The sequence below is a fragment of the Nuphar pumila genome, chromosome 13 (assembly GCF_984573655.1).
Source record: "Nuphar pumila chromosome 13, dmNupPumi1.hap1.1, whole genome shotgun sequence".
Classification (NCBI taxonomy): Eukaryota; Viridiplantae; Streptophyta; class Magnoliopsida; order Nymphaeales; family Nymphaeaceae; genus Nuphar; species Nuphar pumila.
This window is the reverse complement of record NC_143261.1, coordinates 36,754,972-36,772,129: the sequence shown is the minus strand read 5'-3', so window position 1 is coordinate 36,772,129 and position 17,158 is coordinate 36,754,972.

The window sequence follows — 17,158 nt, the reverse complement described above, 5'->3', positions numbered from 1 at the left end:
TCTTGGATCGTTCTTGCTGATTCTTGATGGTTCTTGAGGTTGAATCCATGGTTTAATCCATGAAGATGATGGTACCAATGGCTAAATCATGTTTAAAACAATGAAAAACATTAAATAAAAACTAAAAATTAGAGAAAATAGTTACCTTGAGGTTGCTGCAATGGAGAAAGGGCTGGAGAGGAGAGAGAAGCTCCAAGAATCCAAAGGAAAGCCAATTGGGAAAATCGACCCCCTATAGCCTTCTATTTATAAAAAAAATTTAGGTTAAAAATTAAATGTTTTTAAAAAAATTGGACTCTTCTAAGGGGGGCGATTTTGGGGTGTAAAGACTATCCTACCCCTAGCCTAAATTATCCTATTTAATACTTAATTAACCCCTAGACTCTCCTAAAAAATCCCCAAATGTAATGCCACTTGGCATTTTCTACATTTGGCTTTTTAAAACTCCTTTAAAAACTTTTAAAAATACTAGTTTTAAAAACTAACTTTCAAAAATGAGTTTTTCAAAATGGTTTTGACTCTTCTAAACCTCTAACACTAACCAAGACATCAACTAACCCTAGTCTAGCCCTGACTTACTCGAATATGGCGCCACCCCGAGTGGGCCCTACTTGAGTTTTTCAAAAAGTGATTTTAAAACTTTAAATTGAAGGAGTTTTCAAAAGGATTTTCAAAAGCAATTTTAAAATTAGAATTTTTGAAATGGCATAGGGTTCTAACTGAATTAGAATTCCTCTGGATATGGTGCCAACTGAGTAGGCCCACATCGAGTTTTGGAAATTTTGAAATAAACACTGAAAATGGCTTCGAAAAAGGGTTAAAATCGACATTTGAAATTCAAGATTTTTGAAAATAGGGTCTCATGCGAACTGGAACTCCGGGTTAGAGTCCTGAACTCTTAGGACTCTGAAATTTTAAATTTTAACAGTCAAATGAAAGAATTTTCAAAAGATTTTATCAAGAAATGATAAATAAGTCAGAAAACACAGTCAGGTTTAGACTCCTAACTCGACCGAACTCTAAAGTAGAGTCCTGAACTACCTGGACTCTGTAAAATGACCTAAATTTTGAAAATAATCGAAAAAGACTAAAAATGGAAGTAAAACAGACTTCAAAACAGACCCCTGACTGGATCAGGACTCTGAGACAGAGTCCTGATCGGACTGAAACTTTCAAAAATTTGAGAAACTTGATGAATAGAGGAATTCAGAAGTGACACCACCTCAATGGGTCTCATCTGTGAATTGAAATCGACTAAAATTTGAATTTGAAATGAATCCAGATTGTTTCCTTGAGAAAATATTTTGAAATATAAAGTCCTGGGGTTGGAAAATGACAGAGTATTGAATAAAAACCCAGGTTTTGAAATTGATTTTGAAATAAAAGCTTTTAAAATTCAAATCTGGATTGAATGTTTTAAAAAACAGGAGTGTTGGGTCTCGAAAATGAGATGGGATGACATGTAATGACATGCAATGTGATGGAATGATATGCCGGATGCATGCAATGATATGCAATGATCTGTAATGACTTATGAAATGGACAAACACTGGATGAGGGTGAAAATTTGGGGTGTTTACAGGTTAGAATCCTTGATTTTACTCTCCTTCTGGCTCATTTTTTTTTTGTTTCTTTTCACAAATTATCCTGTTTATTCTTCATTTTTCTGAAAAGATGCATCATTGTAGTGCCGATCTGCATATAGTAGTGTCGGCCTACACATCGCAATATTAACAGAATAACTCAATTCCTACAGATTTCCTGTTTTCTTTTATATTTTGTTACCATTTATGTTGTATTTTCTCTAATGCTCTGTTCTATGTTAATAATCGGACAACATTCTGATAATCTTTTGATTTTTTTCTTCCAAATTTCTGTTTGCATTTAGATCGTATGATGATCTTGATGGTCATCTTGATCATAATTTTCTTTTTCGCATCAAGTTTCCCATCTTATAACTAGTTGTTGTTGAATGAATACATGGATTCATTTATGTTCTGGTCTAATCCGGGGTCATAACCCGAAAATTGAATCGATCGGGCCTCCTGTGGGACTTCAGCTATTCATTTTGATAAATCCATCCTTCAATGAATTTTGTTAACAAATCACTTTTATTTTGCTTCCTAAGAAGGATTAAAGTATGAGTTCCCACGTCGTTTGCTTCCAAATACCCGATCAGAGTTGGGGTAACACCCAGCGTAGGAGCTGGATTTCCTGTGGAGATGAGCTCTAACTACCTCCAAACCACGATCCAGCAGGTTAGTTTTGCTATGCAATAAACAAGAATCAACTTACTCTGCATTTGAATGGCAGAAATCCATCTACTGTTTACATTTCGAGAATTTGATATCTGGGAATTGATTTGCTAATCTATTTATTTCCTCTTTCACTTGTTGTAAAAGTCTACCAAATAGTTACTATGAAAAGGCTTTCTGCCGTATTGCAAAATCAGAGTCCATCAGGATCTTCTCATCATTCCCCTTTAAGGTTTGCATCCTCAATACCATTTAGCCACGAGACTGACTATTTCAGATCTCCGTCTCTCCAGTTTTTAAAAAGATCAGATCTGAGATATTGTGTCTTGGGGGGTATCACATGTTCTGCATATGGTGTTGGAGATAAGGATTTTTAGTAACTGGATAACCGTCGGATCTTCTTCATTAGAGATTACATTTTCTACAGAAAAAGCCATCCAAGCTCTGGGATATCGTTGAATCAGATCCTTTATTACTAACAGACGAATATTTTCTCAAATCCCGGATCTAAACCCATTTTTTTGAAGAAATTTTCCAAAAATAAACTCAAATTCTCCATAAAGCCTTCTTTTGTAAATATTTGTAAAATTTTATAAATGGTTTAGAAATCCCATAGTTTTAGAGTTTTTGTTTTCAAAAATACAAAAAAATGTAGAAAATTTCAAAAAAAGAACAAAAAAATAAGAAAATTGAAAAAGAAAACACAAAAATGGCCTTTTGAAAGCACCTTTTTGAAAATCGAGTTTGTGACAACACTTTTTAGAAAAAAAATTTGTTAAGGCCTCCTTTTTGGAAAATTTTATAAAGAGAAGGGACCCGATTGGAAATGTGGCGCCCCAAACCCCGACTTCGGAAAAGCTTAGGATTTTCTGTGAAAATCTTTTTTTTAAAGGTTTAACCAGAGAACAGCGGAAAACACAATGTACGTAAAACAACAAAGCTGCGAGTCTGGGTGGCCACCACAGGAGTGAAACAACGGTAAGGAAACAACTTTTATTAAATACATTTACAAAGTGTACAAATCATTTCCCTTATACCAAAACCAAAACTGCCAAGATCCAGCGAGTGTCAGAAGTGTGGGTTCAGAGTCCGCTGCAGCACATCGAGCTCCATCGCACGCCTAAGTAACACCTGTATCCCCATAAAACTGGGTCAGTACTCTTTCGAGCTGGTGAGACAAACCAAACACAATATACCAAAGTGTGGAAATTGAAGCAAAGTTATACATGACATACATGGCATGCATACTTACAATAATTAAGCAGTTACAGCATGAGCAAGAGTACAAAACTATAAGTGGAAGTATCCAGCAGGAATTCATGAGCAATAACTACGCTAATTCATTTCACAATCCATATCAACTGGTAAAGTATGCATCAAAGAACATAATAATCAAATATGCTGTGAACGGTGTTAGGTCAGTACGAGAGGGACCAGTACAAGTCAACAGAAAGGTAACAAACTGCAGTAAATGTAACAAGTACTAAAAACGGGCAAGCAACTAGAGCAACCGTGCAACAAGTAACCAAAACAACAAATTTGAACGGTAACAAGTACTAAGTAACAAGCGACTATAGTAACACTGAAGTCACTATAACAAGTACTCAAGCGGTAACAAGTGCTGACAGCAAGTAGAGTAACTAGGCAACCACTGAAGCAAGTGAAGTAACTGAAGTAAAGTTGACAGCACAATTAAAGTAACAACTACTGTAAGTCAGCTGTTTGGTTAGTCTTTAAGTTCTTTTGATTACTCCTTCGGGTACGCGAAGAAACCTCGCATTCTGTGAGACATGCACCCGGTGTCTGTTATTCAAATTATAGTGTGGTAACCGGGGAAGCTACAGACAGAGTCAACCTCATGCGAGCAGCACACGGCTACGAGAAAATACTCGCATAGGCAAGGATTGCAATCCATACTACTGCAATAGTGAGGTCCTAAAAAGGCAACCTCAACCTCTCTGACTCTGAGTGATTGGAGGCCAAAGGACGCTGCAGCTCCTGTCAAAACACGTGTCGTAGTAACGACAAGTCACTCAGGGTTGTACCATCCACCCTCTCCCAAGGTGAACCGTTTTGTGAATGGGGCGAAGCAGGTTTATCTTTCTTAGGCTCATGTTCTATCATACCTCTCTACGAGGAGTTTTCCTCGTGGTCCCCGCAGGGTATGCAAAATGAGGGCTTGGGCTGCCCATTCACTTGCTCAGCCTCACGCGGCCAATGGAGCACACTACTCGTGAAAGCAGTCATAACACCATATTATTCATTTCTGTTTTAGGGTATATCACATAAGAGTCCACACAACACAAGGGCCACTGCTCGAAGACTTCAACTGAGCCCATATCAAGTCATATCATTATTCATACCCTATGGTGTTCAGTCTTTTCATTTCAAGAAGTAAGGGCACGTGGTGCGCTTACCAAAGCCTCAAGCAAAGTACCTCCTCAAGGTACGCACTACTCAATAACTGTGTCAGGATGTGCCAAGTGCAAAGTGTAAGAGTATCACACGATTCTATCTTTTGCACAAGTATAAACAAAGAGGCATTGCATATATCATTTCAGAGAGACAATTAAGCCTACAAGCAAATACACATTTGTATGCATATGATATTTCATCAATATTCCATTACATAAAGTATTGTCTCTAAAACATAAACAATGGCACTCACATATCCACAAACAAGGCAAAACAACACGAGTGTGTACTGAACAATCAAGTGTGAGCATGCAATACACTTCAATGTAATAGTACAAACTAAGCTAGTAAACCTCAAGTGCAAATAGTCATGCATGTGCTGAATACGAAAAGTACACAATCAAGCTAATGCAATATTACAGAACAACATGCCTCGCGACGAGACAGTTAGAAACATTTGGTCATGGCAAAGCAACTTTCGAACAGATAAAGTGGTGTGCACAAGCATACAAAACATGTATCTTTAACATAAGCGAGCTCATCTCGCGAAGAGGGTCTACAGCCCGAAAGTAACTTGCTAAGGAGATCTACGACATGGATACATAAGGTATCGTCGTACAAACACTCAAATCTCGTGAATCCCATAACTACACAAATAGGGACAAGTACCTTGAAAGGTGTGCAATAGCCAAGTGTCATGAACACATAGGAGAAAACACATTGCTCGAATCATCGAACCAAAGCCTCTGGATAATCTAATCTTATGCAAACCAATGCACACACAGTTACAGTGGATCGTACCACACACAAGCGTTCACATGCTTTACATTTGGCGAACCACACATAACGGAGAGTGCTAACTCTGATGCATTTAGCATAACATGGCATGCGTGACAAAAATACATATTTAACTACTTACTATTGCTATCAAGGCGGCGACAGAGACAGTCGTTGTGATAGGGTAAAGTGGCAACTAAGTCATGAAATGGGGAAAGTATAGCTAACCACTAGCCATCTCATGCAAAGGACTGCGAAACTACAAGGATGAGGTCCAAACGCTTGTTGCACCAACCGCAGCAGCAACAACCCAATCTAGTTGTAACAAGGGCCAAACTCTTGCCTAAAACCCATAGCACCATCCAACTAGAATGTAGCAAAGTGCTGCAACCGCACAACTCGGGAACGAAGTCTCCAAAACACCATAAAGGTGATACTACTATGCGAACCTACGCGGCCCGCTGGTCTAGACTACGGTACCGACCTAGGCAACAGGATCATCAGGTCTTGTCTCGTAGGCACTAATGCGGCTCCATAGGCTACAGTCCGGAGCTCTCTATCGAAATGGGAAAATGAGACCAAAAGGGAGGAAGAATCCAACAACTGTGTTGGAAGTTCCCCAAAAGAGTCGGCCGCCATACCAGCCACACTAATGTAAAAGGCACTAAGCGTACACACGTATGCCCGGTTTGGGCTATGCTGCCGAACTGCGGCAACACCCACGACGAGGTGAAAGCAAACCATTTGCTGCAAGGGTCTAACTGAAGAAAGGGACGGAGAGGGACAACAATCTTCACTGTCCCGCAACCCGCACACTACTGGGATTGAATCCTCTGGACCACGTGGGTTTGGTTCAGAAAGAACTATCAAGGATAGTTGATGATGCATATAATATATGTTTTATTAACATGTTTTCACTGCATAAATGCATTATCTATAGGTTAACGGCATACACTTAGGTGCATAATGATATTATAGAGCTCTGGTTTGAATTTCATCGAAATCAGAGTTAATTTGAGGAAATTAATGCATTTACAGTGTAACGGGTCAAATCTCGAAGCCAATTTAGAAGATTTGGATCCAGACGCCTAATTGGATCTTGGATTCGGGTCAAAACACATAGATTCAACCCAGCTCCACACCAATTCACGTTCTCATAAAACATTTTCTGAAAACCCTTGCAGAAAGAGGCGCCCAGGAATTATTTTGCTTTTAACATTGTTTTTGTAAAAAACGCCCAAGAGCCCAAAACATCAAAATAGAGAACACGCCCATAGATTCATTGTCTTTGCTTTAGTATTTGTGCCCTAGGGGCACGAATCTAACTCCAGCCCCCTTCTCAACTCAGACCTCCTTCCATCTCCATTAGAGCATGAAGACAAGCTTGAGATTCAAGTTTTTTCTTGCCTTCTTTCACAACCTCTCCATTTCTTAATCTTCCCTGTTGGCTAATCTCTATGGTTGTTGTGTTTTGCAGGTGCAGCAGAGGTGGGAAACATTTTTTCTTGTGTGGAAGTGTGAAACACTCCAACAAGAAGGGCCGGCTCTACCTCCATCCGGTCTTCTACGCCCCTCGATCGAGAATCGGTTCACCCTCCATCTTCGGTGGATTTCCAACGTGTTGCAGCTGTAGGACATGGTTCCATGGTGTATTTCCAGCATCAACAAGGTTCTGAATGGTGCGAAGCCAAGCAAAGTTCGCTCTTTTCTCCCCCTCAGTCGTCGGACCGCCCTGGAGGTTGGTTCTCTCATCCCTTTCTTCTAGTTAAAACCTATTTTGTGTGTGAGTTTTGTTTGATGTGTTTTTCTGTATTTTCGTCCAGCTTTAGAATAGATATTGTTCATGCATAGCCAGCACATAGTGTGTTTAGGTGGTTTTGGTGTTATTAAACTAGTTGTTTTCATTCTAACGTTGGAGTTTTTAGATCTTTTTGGGTGTGTGCATGTGATCTTAAAGTGTCTGCTGTGTATCTGCATTTTTCGGTTGTTCTAAGTCTATTAGTTCTTGTTTTGTTCGCGTTTAGTACCTTAGGAAAAGTGTCTATGTGATTTCATGTTTTGTGCATTTTTAGATTTTGTGAAATTGTTTAGTCGAGTATTGTTCTTCTAATTTTTAGGTAGGACGTCCAGCAGTCTGTTGCATTTTCTGTAGTTCTTTACTTTGCTGTGTTATTTTCAATTTGTTAACTATTGTTTCGGTTTTCATAGAGTTTATTCTTGTTGTATGTTTAGTTTACAAATTTCTGTTTTGTGTTTTAGTCGATTAGAAGTGTGAATAGTTAGATTACATTTTCTGTTTTGATTTATGTTTCAGTATGTTAGTGGTTTAATTTTTTTGTTTCTTAGTTTTATTAATTCAGTTTAGATATGGATCAATGTAAAATAGAATATAGATTTTGATTAGTTTTATGTTCTTAGTTTCATCGAGTTATTTTGTATTTTCGGGGAGTAATGTAGAATTTTGTTTTGTTCATTTGATTGTAAATTCTGTGGGTATTCGTAGCTGGTTGCTGTCTTTAATTTGATATTTAATTATATGTTGATTAGTACATTAATTTTGTGATTTGTATTCTAGTCAATTTAGAGTGATTCGTTTCATGTGTTTTAGTTTTTAGTTTATTGTAGATTTCATATAATGTTTTGTTCAATTAGTATTTGATTTAATTTTTTGTAGGTAGTCTCTTGTTAGATTCATTGTTAATGTATTTGATAATTAAGATAGTTATAGAAAAATTCAAGTTGTGATTTTCGTTTTAGTTAATTTAGCACTAAATTAGAAATTTAACTTTATGTCTAGTATTTAATGTGATAGATATGTTCAATTCATTTTTACCCTTTGTGCCCTTGAGTTAGCTATGCATATGTTAAATTAGTTAGAGTAAGGTTAGTGTCACGGGCCTATTTCCTTCAATGGGCCAGCGCGGCGCGACGGTCCTTCCTTACCGCCGCAAGCCTACTCGTCAGCTCGCTTGCCGGTCGCGGAAGCTTATGATCAGAGTGCAAGAGAGCAAGAGAGAATAGAGGGAGAGAAGTTGCAATCACAAGAAGCAATCACAACGAGGGTGAACAAAAGAAAGCTCAACGCATTTGATTCATTCACAATTTTGCCCGCAGGCTATTACAGTTCAAGTATACGGGCTGCCCCTTCGGGGTATTAATTCACCTGAACCGGGCAGCTTACATCAGACTCAACAAAAGCAAAACAGACTCTAAGCGCAACTGTACACTGTAAGTCGCAAGGGAACATGCTCCCCCCTTCAAATCATGCGCCGTCCTCGGCGCCATCTGTTTCGTGGTAAGCCCTGACTTCAGCCGGGTAGCGGCTGTTCATTCGAAATGCAGGCTCCCACGTTGGTTCCGCTGTTTCCTCCCACTGCACCAAGTATTTCTTTGCTTGCCCCAAGTAGTTGACCTTGTGGCGAAGGATCTGACTGAGGTGCTTCTGTGAAACACGGGGTGCACCTTGAAGTCTGGGGGCAACTCCAGCTTATAGGCTAGCTTGCCCACCTTCTTTGTGATGGTGAAGGGTCCCTCATACTTTCTGAGTAGTCCGCGGTGCCGCCCGCGGAAGATGCCTGTGCGACCAGGATATAACTTCACCAACACTTGGTCCCCAACTTGGAACCCTGCGGGCCGACGGTGTTTGTCCGCCCACTTCTTCATTCTCTTTGCCGCTTTGTGTAGGAATGCCTTCGCCAACTCATTCTGCTCGTGCCAGTCGCGAACAAACTGATAGGCAAAGGATGGCCTTCCCTTTTCCTGTGCGGCAAGCGTGTGCGGGGTCAGTGGCTGCTGCCCCGTGGCTATCTCGAACGGGCTGTGGCCTGAAGACTCGCTCTTCTGCAGATTATAGCAAAACTGTGCCACATCAAGGAGCTTCACCCAATTTTTTTGATTGGCACTAACAAAGTGCCTGAGATACTGCTCCAGGATCCCGTTGATACGCTCTGTCTGCCCATCAGTCTGCGGATGAAAGCTAGTTGAGAACAGCAACTCAGAGCCAAGTAGCCGAAATACTTCACGCCAGAACTTGCCCGTGAAGCGAGCATCACGATCACTCACAATGCTCTTTGGTATGCCCCAGTGCTTCACCACATGCTTTACGAACAACTCTGCAGTCTTCTCTACAGGGCACTCCTTAGAAGCTGAAATGAAGGTGGCATACTTTGAGAAACGATCCACCACGACCAAAATAGAACTGAGGCCCTCTACCTTTGGCAGACTAACAATAAAGTCCATGGAGATGCTATCCCAAGGACGTTCTGGAATTGGTAGAGGCTCAAGGAGACCGGCAGCCTTCTGGTTTGTCCCCTTATCTTGCTGGCAGATGAGGCATGTCTGCACATACCCCTCAACATCGTCTCTCATCTGCGGCCAATAGTAGCCGCGCTCAAGGAGTGCTAAGGTCTGCTCCTGACCAGGATGGCCGGCCCATAGTGTATCATGGCACTCCTTGAGTAGCTCTCGGCGGAGGCTTCCCCACCGTGGTACAAAGATGCGCCCCCCTTTTGTTACGAGGAGGCCGTCTTGTAGCCAAAATCGCCGAGTCTTCCCTGCCTGCGCCAGAGAAACAAGGTGTTGTGCGGTCGGATCTTGCTGCGTACCCTCGCGGATGCGGCTCAACAATGCACCCTCCAAATGCACTTCAGAAGACTCCGCACGCACAGCTGCCAGTTCAGCCCTACGGCTCAGGGCATCCGCCACAACATTGGTCTTCCCAACCTTGTACTCCAAGGCAAAGTCGAACTCAGCCAAAAACATCTGCCATCGAGCTTGCTTGGGCGTCAGCTTCTTTTGCGTCTGAAAATAGCTCGTGGCCACATTGTCCGTCTTGACGACGAACTCGGCACCCAAAAGGTAGTGCCGCCAGGTCCTGAGGCAATACACAATGGCGGTCATCTCACGTTCGTGCACTGTGTACCGCCTCTCTGCATCCTTCAGCTTACGACTCTCATATGCGATCGGATGCCCGTCTTGCATAATAACTCCGCCAATGGCAAAGTCTGAGGCATCAGTGTGGACTTCGAAGGGTCTCGAATGATCAGGCAGTCGCAGCACTGGCTCTCTCACTAAGGCTTTCTTCAAGCCCTCGAAGGCATCTTGGCACGCTCCTGTCCAGAGCCATACCCGATTTTTCTTCAACAAATCTGTGAGGGGCGCAGCAATGAGGGAATAACCTTCGATGAAACGCCGATAATAATTTGCCAAGCCGAGGAATGACCGCAATTCTGGCACTTTGCTTGGCGGAACCCATTCCTGGATGGCCCTTATCTTCTGCCCATCCATACGCAGCACACCACGCCCCACAACGTGGCCAAGGAAGTTGATCTCCTCCTGCCCGAAGAGACACTTCTCTCGTTTAACACAGAGGTCATTCTCCTTCAGCACCTGAAACACTGTTCGCAAGTGCCTGACATGTTCCTCCATGTTACTGCTGTAGATCACGATATCATCCAGATAGACTACCACAAACTTGTCTAAGTAAGGGTAGAAAATCTGGTTCATTAAAGTCGTGAATGTGGCTGGAGCATTTGTCAACCCGAATGGCATTACTAGAAATTTGTAAGCACCATAGCGGGTGACACAAGTTGTTTTCGGCTCATCACCTTCGGCAATCCTCACCTGCCAGTAACCCGATCGCAGATCTAGCTTGGAAAAGATACGGGCACTGCCTAGCTGATCGAACAAGTCTGCTATCAATGGCAATGGGTACTTGTTCTTCACCGTGACCTTGTTCAAGGCCCGGTAATCCACACATAACCGTTTAGAGCCATCATGTTTCATCTGAAAAAGGACTGGGGCACCAAATGGGGCTTTTGATGGACGAACAATGCCTGCGTCCAACATCTCGTCTAGCTGCCTGCGCAGCTCCTTCAACTCTGCTGGCCCCATACGGTATGGAACCATTGCGGGAGGCTTTGCTCCCGGGGTCAACTCAATCTTGTGGTCGACCTCGCGTCTTGGCGGAAGACGCTTTGGCAATTCCGGAGGCATCACCCCCCGAAACTCCTCCAATAGAGGGGCTAGGGTCGGCGGCACTGCTGCTTCTACCTTCCCTTCATCTGCACGCACTGCAACTAGGAATGTCTGCTCCCCATGCTTGACACCCTTCTTCAGTTGCATTGCTGATAACACTGAAGACTTGCCTTTCTGCGTAAGGCACTGCACTGTGTGGGACAGGTCCGATCCCATGATCGTCAACGTGTTAAACTTTGGCAGCATCATCACATTCTGGCTTCGCAGAAACTCCATACCCAGAATCACCTTGAAATCGTCCAGGGGCACCACAGAGAAGTTGGCTTTGCCGACCCAACTCCCCACTTGAGTAGCCACATCTCTTGCTTCACCAAGAATGGGCTTGGCCTCAGAGTTTACTGTTTTGATAGTCCTCTGCTTTGGCCCAGTTTTCAAGCCCAACCGCTCTGCCTCTTCCCGCGAGACAAAGTTGTGTGTGGCCCCGGAGTCTACCATTGCCGAAGTAGACTTTCCATTCATGATGACTTCTACGTACATAAGTTCCTTACTGACCTGCATGTTCTTAGCTGCGCAACTTCTAGCTGCGTTAATCGATCGCATGGCGCCCATCCTCGGTTGCATGGTCTCAGCGTCACTGCCTTCAGTATCGCTGCATTCTTCCTGTGCAGCATTGGCTTGCCCGTCGTCCTTTACAAGGCGCTTTGGGCATTGCCGGGCGATATGTCTATCACCACAGAACCAACATGTCACAACCGCACCCTTGTTGCTGTTGTTATGCTTCGTGTAGTTCTGTTTCTTTTCGGGTTGATGGCGTGTCGACGCCTCACCTTTATCGTTGCGCTGCTCATCCTTCTTGCCTCCGTGGTCAGGCTTCTTCCCAACTTTGGTTGATGGGGTGAAAGGTTTGCGCTGAGTATCAACTAAGCGCTCCGCCGCCACATATGCATCCTCCAAAATACGGGGGTTGCTCCTTTCCACTTCGGACTGTGCCCATGGTTGAAGTCCCACAATGAACTAGTTGAGCATGTCGTCTTCTGGCATGTTAGGTATCTCCAGCATAAGCTTCTGGAACGTTCGGACATAGTCTTGCAACGAACCAGTATGTTTGAGTTCACGAACCATCCGGTAAGCCTGTCTCTGCGCATTTCTTGGCATGAAGTAGTTGCGCAACTCTACTTTGAAGTCGTCAAAGGTGTCTATCACACATTGACCCCTCTCCATGTCATTGCGCTTCCGCCTCCACCAAGCGATAGCATCACCATCAAGTAAGGCCGCTGCAGCCTTGATCCTCAGATCTTCAAGGGTCACATTTTGGATATCCAAGTAGTCTTCTACTTGGAACAAGAAGTTCTCAATGGCCTTGCTGTCGCGAGAACCATTGAATTTTGCGGGTCTAGGTACATCAATCCTTGACGATCTCTCACCATTTCCGCCATTCAGGGTCACCGTCCGCTGTAACGTACGGTTTCTCAACTCAAGATCGGCCACTGTAGTCATCAACGAAGTAACCTGCCCCATTAGTAAGTTCACCTGCTCTTGCAGGCTCGCCACCACATCATTCAATCCATTGAATGAATCACATGCACGTGAAATCGCTTCATCATGCGAAGTCACATCTTCCACCAGCTTATTAACAGTTGCAGCCAACTCTTCTTGGCCCTGAGGTGAACCCATCTCCTCAGCTTTGGCAACTGCCTTGCCTCTGGTGTTGCGCAAGTGTTGATAAGGCGCCACGATGTCTTGCTCACAAATCGCAGCCTGTCGGCGTGTCTGTCGACACCGACTCCGGAGTCCCTTCCCCAGCACGAGAACGGGCTCTGGTACCACTTGTCACGGGCCTATTTCCTTCAATGGGCCAGCGCGGCGCGACGGTCCTTCCTTACCGCCGCAAGCCTACTCGTCAGCTCGCTTGCCGGTCGCGGAAGCTTATGATCAGAGTGCAAGAGAGCAAGAGAGAATAGAGGGAGAGAAGTTGCAATCACAAGAAGCAATCACAACGAGGGTGAACAAAAGAAAGCTCAACGCATTTGATTCATTCACAATTTTGCCCGCAGGCTATTACAGTTCAAGTATACGGGCTGCCCCTTCGGGGTATTAATTCACCTGAACCGGGCAGCTTACATCAGACTCAACAAAAGCAAAACAGACTCTAAGCGCAACTGTACACTGTAAGTCGCAAGGGAACAGTTAGAGTAATTTATTTAATTGATTAATGTAGAGTGTAGATAAGGGGAAATTAGGTCTTTAGTGTTGGAATACGAATTTAGTATGAAGGCTAGCCTCTCTAATTTCGTGAAGTGCAATTAAGGAGAGCTCTATTTTCCAGCCAAGTCATAAATGACTTCTCCTTTCCAATGTGGAAACCCTTTGGAATTCCAAAGAGCCTTCTAAAGGTATCTACACGATTTTTGGGCAAGATTTGAAATTCCAAATGTTCATTTAAAGCCAACCCAAAAATGCGTGTGATGTTTTGGGAAACGTTTTCAAAAGGGATTTAATGCTTTGAATGAAAGATTGGAAAATGTATTCCCAAACGGCTCTATGGTTTTTGAAAGTAAGAGCTTTCCAAATGAGCAATTAAGGCAAGAATTTAATGCTATAGCCTCTTTTACATCCAGCCAAATTCGTGGAATGTGAATTTGGAAAGGTTTTCAAAATGGGCTCTATGTTTTTTTTTTAATGAAAGAAATCCAAAACGCATGAGCCTAAGGGGTTGGACGATTTTGGGTAATTAATATCTTTCCTAAATGACTATTAAGGCAATGATGAGAGAGGAAGTCTCCTACCAAATTCGTATTCTATCTTTTCTAAGCCCTTGAGTAACGTCCTATTCTATTCTAACCTAAATAGGATAGTGTTAATGTAGCAATTATTGTTTTAGATTAGGTTTTTAAATTCGTGTGTTATGTGTTAGGCAAGTTCAATATGTAGGTAATGTTGTCATTAATGCTAGCTTATATTCTAATTAATTAGTAGGTAACTTAATTAGGTTAGGTTTATTAGATTTAGTTGTCAATTGTTATTAGTCTAACCTAGGTGGTGTGGATCCTATTCATGCTTTATCTTAAAACCGCCACCTAGCTAACCCCTAACCCTAGTTAAATCCTAGCCTAACCCTAGGTATTAACCTTAATTAGTTAGACCTAGTTAGTTCTTAAGCTTAGTTAGCTGATCCGAACTCTAGTTCAACCATAGTTAACCCTAACCAAACCCTAGTCGAACCCTAGATACTGACTGTAAGTCATGTAGTCCAATCCTAGTTGACCTTAGTTAGAGTCAATGCTAATCGACCCTAGTTAGTGTTTAAACTTAGTCGACCTAAGTTAGGAACTAACCCTTAGATAGTTAGTTATATAAGTTGGAAGCTAACCCTAGTTGTAGTGTTAGGATAATGTTTGTTTTAATTAAGTGTTAGAATTAACTATAGTTTAGTTAATTAGTTAGTGAGTCTAGGTTAGATTAGATTTAACAAGTAGTTTAGATTAGAATTAATATTAGTTGTTTATGTAATTTATTAGTTTTATTATATTTAGCTTAATTGTTGTTTTTTCTATAGTTTAGAAGTAGCTTAGGTGTAGTTAGGACTGTATTTGTCTATAATTTCAAGTTTTAATGTCATTAGTGGATTCAAATCAATGAATAGTGCAATGAACCAAAACCCTAATTTTTACCTGATCGTGCACTCATCATCGCATGTGGATTTTTATTGCGTTTTATGAAAATTATTTTTCTATTCTTCACATTGGTGTGTTAACTGTCTGCAGACCAAATTTCAGCTCGATCCAAGTTGATTTGGTCTGTGTTTTAAGCATTTTATGAAAACAGCTTTTTCGGGTTTTTAAATTTCGGGTCCTGAGATTTCCTAGATTATCCTGATTTTGAAACGCTTAGATCTGGAGATCCAGAACGTATTTTTCAAATCTGTAAAATGTGTCAGTTTTTTGGATCTGTCTTTTACAGAATATAAGTGGTTTCATGAAATTTCGAAATCGTTTGACCCCTCAAATCTGTGTTTTGCGAAAAGCTATCAGAGTCCATTTTTGCCTTCTTTAGGGACAAAACAGTCTTTTAAGTAATTGCTTGATTTCGTATAGTTCTGGTGTTTTCTAGTATTGCAATAAGTAAATTAACAGTATTTAGAGTAATTAGAATTGATTTGCTTAGTTAGTTCAATTAGACAGTTTAACTTTAGTTTTCTTTAGTTAATTAACTGTAGTTTAATTGTAGAATTCTTTAACATTAGTTGTAGATGTAATTTAGATTAATTATTGATTTAGTTAATGACTTTGTGTTTTTATTGTGTAGGTTGATAAGTTAGAACATGTTCACAGGTGTAATTTATTTATAAAGTGTAACTGCACTTGTGGTGAAAAGACAGTTTTGCCCCTGGAAACCTGCAGAAGACTTAGCCTCCTATTTTAGTTTATTTTCATAGTTTATATTGTATTTGATTTAAATTGTAATATTGACATAGATTGTAAACTTTGTGATATTAATAAAGTGTTATTTTAGAATTAATTCAGAAGTATCCCGTTCCCTATGGATTCGACCCGTACTCGCCACTTCTGTGGAAAGTCAATTTTTTATATCTTTGGTTGACGATTTTCATTCGATTTCATTGCAAAATAATCTTTTAAAAATACCATTTACAAAAATTCAACCAAATTTTGGCGCCGTTGCCGGGGAACGACGATATATTCTGATTATTTCCGAGATATCATTTTATTAATATATGTGTTTAGTTTAGTTTAGTTTATTTAATTGTTTTAGTTTATAGAATTAACATAGTTAGAAAAATATAGGATGCACATGCTGTTTTTCTTAGGATTCACTAAATTCCATGCTTTAATGATTATTTAAACAGGTGAGTCTTAGATAAAATAGTAGTGATTTCTTGTATTTACTGATTTAGATTAGAATTGTTTTTATTTCATAGAGTAATTAGATTGTTTTAACATAGTTTAAAATAGTTAGTTGTTTAACTTTCTGACTTAGCTTTAGAAGTAGACTATCTCTAGCATAGTTAGTTGTTTATATGTTAGAATTTTATTTTAGTAACTGTCTGACATAGAGTAAGATATAGATTTGCTAACTTGCTGATTTAGATTAGATTGATTATCTTAGTTTCATTCTAACATAGGTTAGCTGCTATTTTGTTCATTGTTTTACTGATGTAGATCTAGATTTAGGGTACTAATTGCATTGATAGAATGATTCTAACATAGTCTAGTTATTTTATATGTTAGTATTTTATTTTATTAACTGTAATTTAGGATGTATCATATGTACATTAGAATAAAGTAGTTAGTTGTTCATGTTTTATTTTGAATTATGTTTTGATGTCATTTCTGTTGTTTTGGATTTCATGATTGTCATGCCTGAACATCCGATCCATCAATGTGTGAGTCAAAGTAACTAGACATAGGAGAAGCCTTCAAGAGTAGAACATTGACCAGATGAGCAGAAAACTATGCATTTGTACATGCATAATGGTGGTGCGAAGTCCAGTCAATCAACAACTTCAGAGGTTCAAGCATACCAGGTTATATTAATCCTTTCTCCTTATTCATTTTATTGTTCTGTAGTGTGCATCTGCATTGCATGATTGCATTATTCTGTATGCCACCAGGGACAGTGTCATTCAAGCATGGGGGGATGGTTTAGATGCATAAAATTTTAAATTTTTTTTTCTTTATGTCTGATAGCTTCAAACTTATAAAATTAGGTCTTTAAGA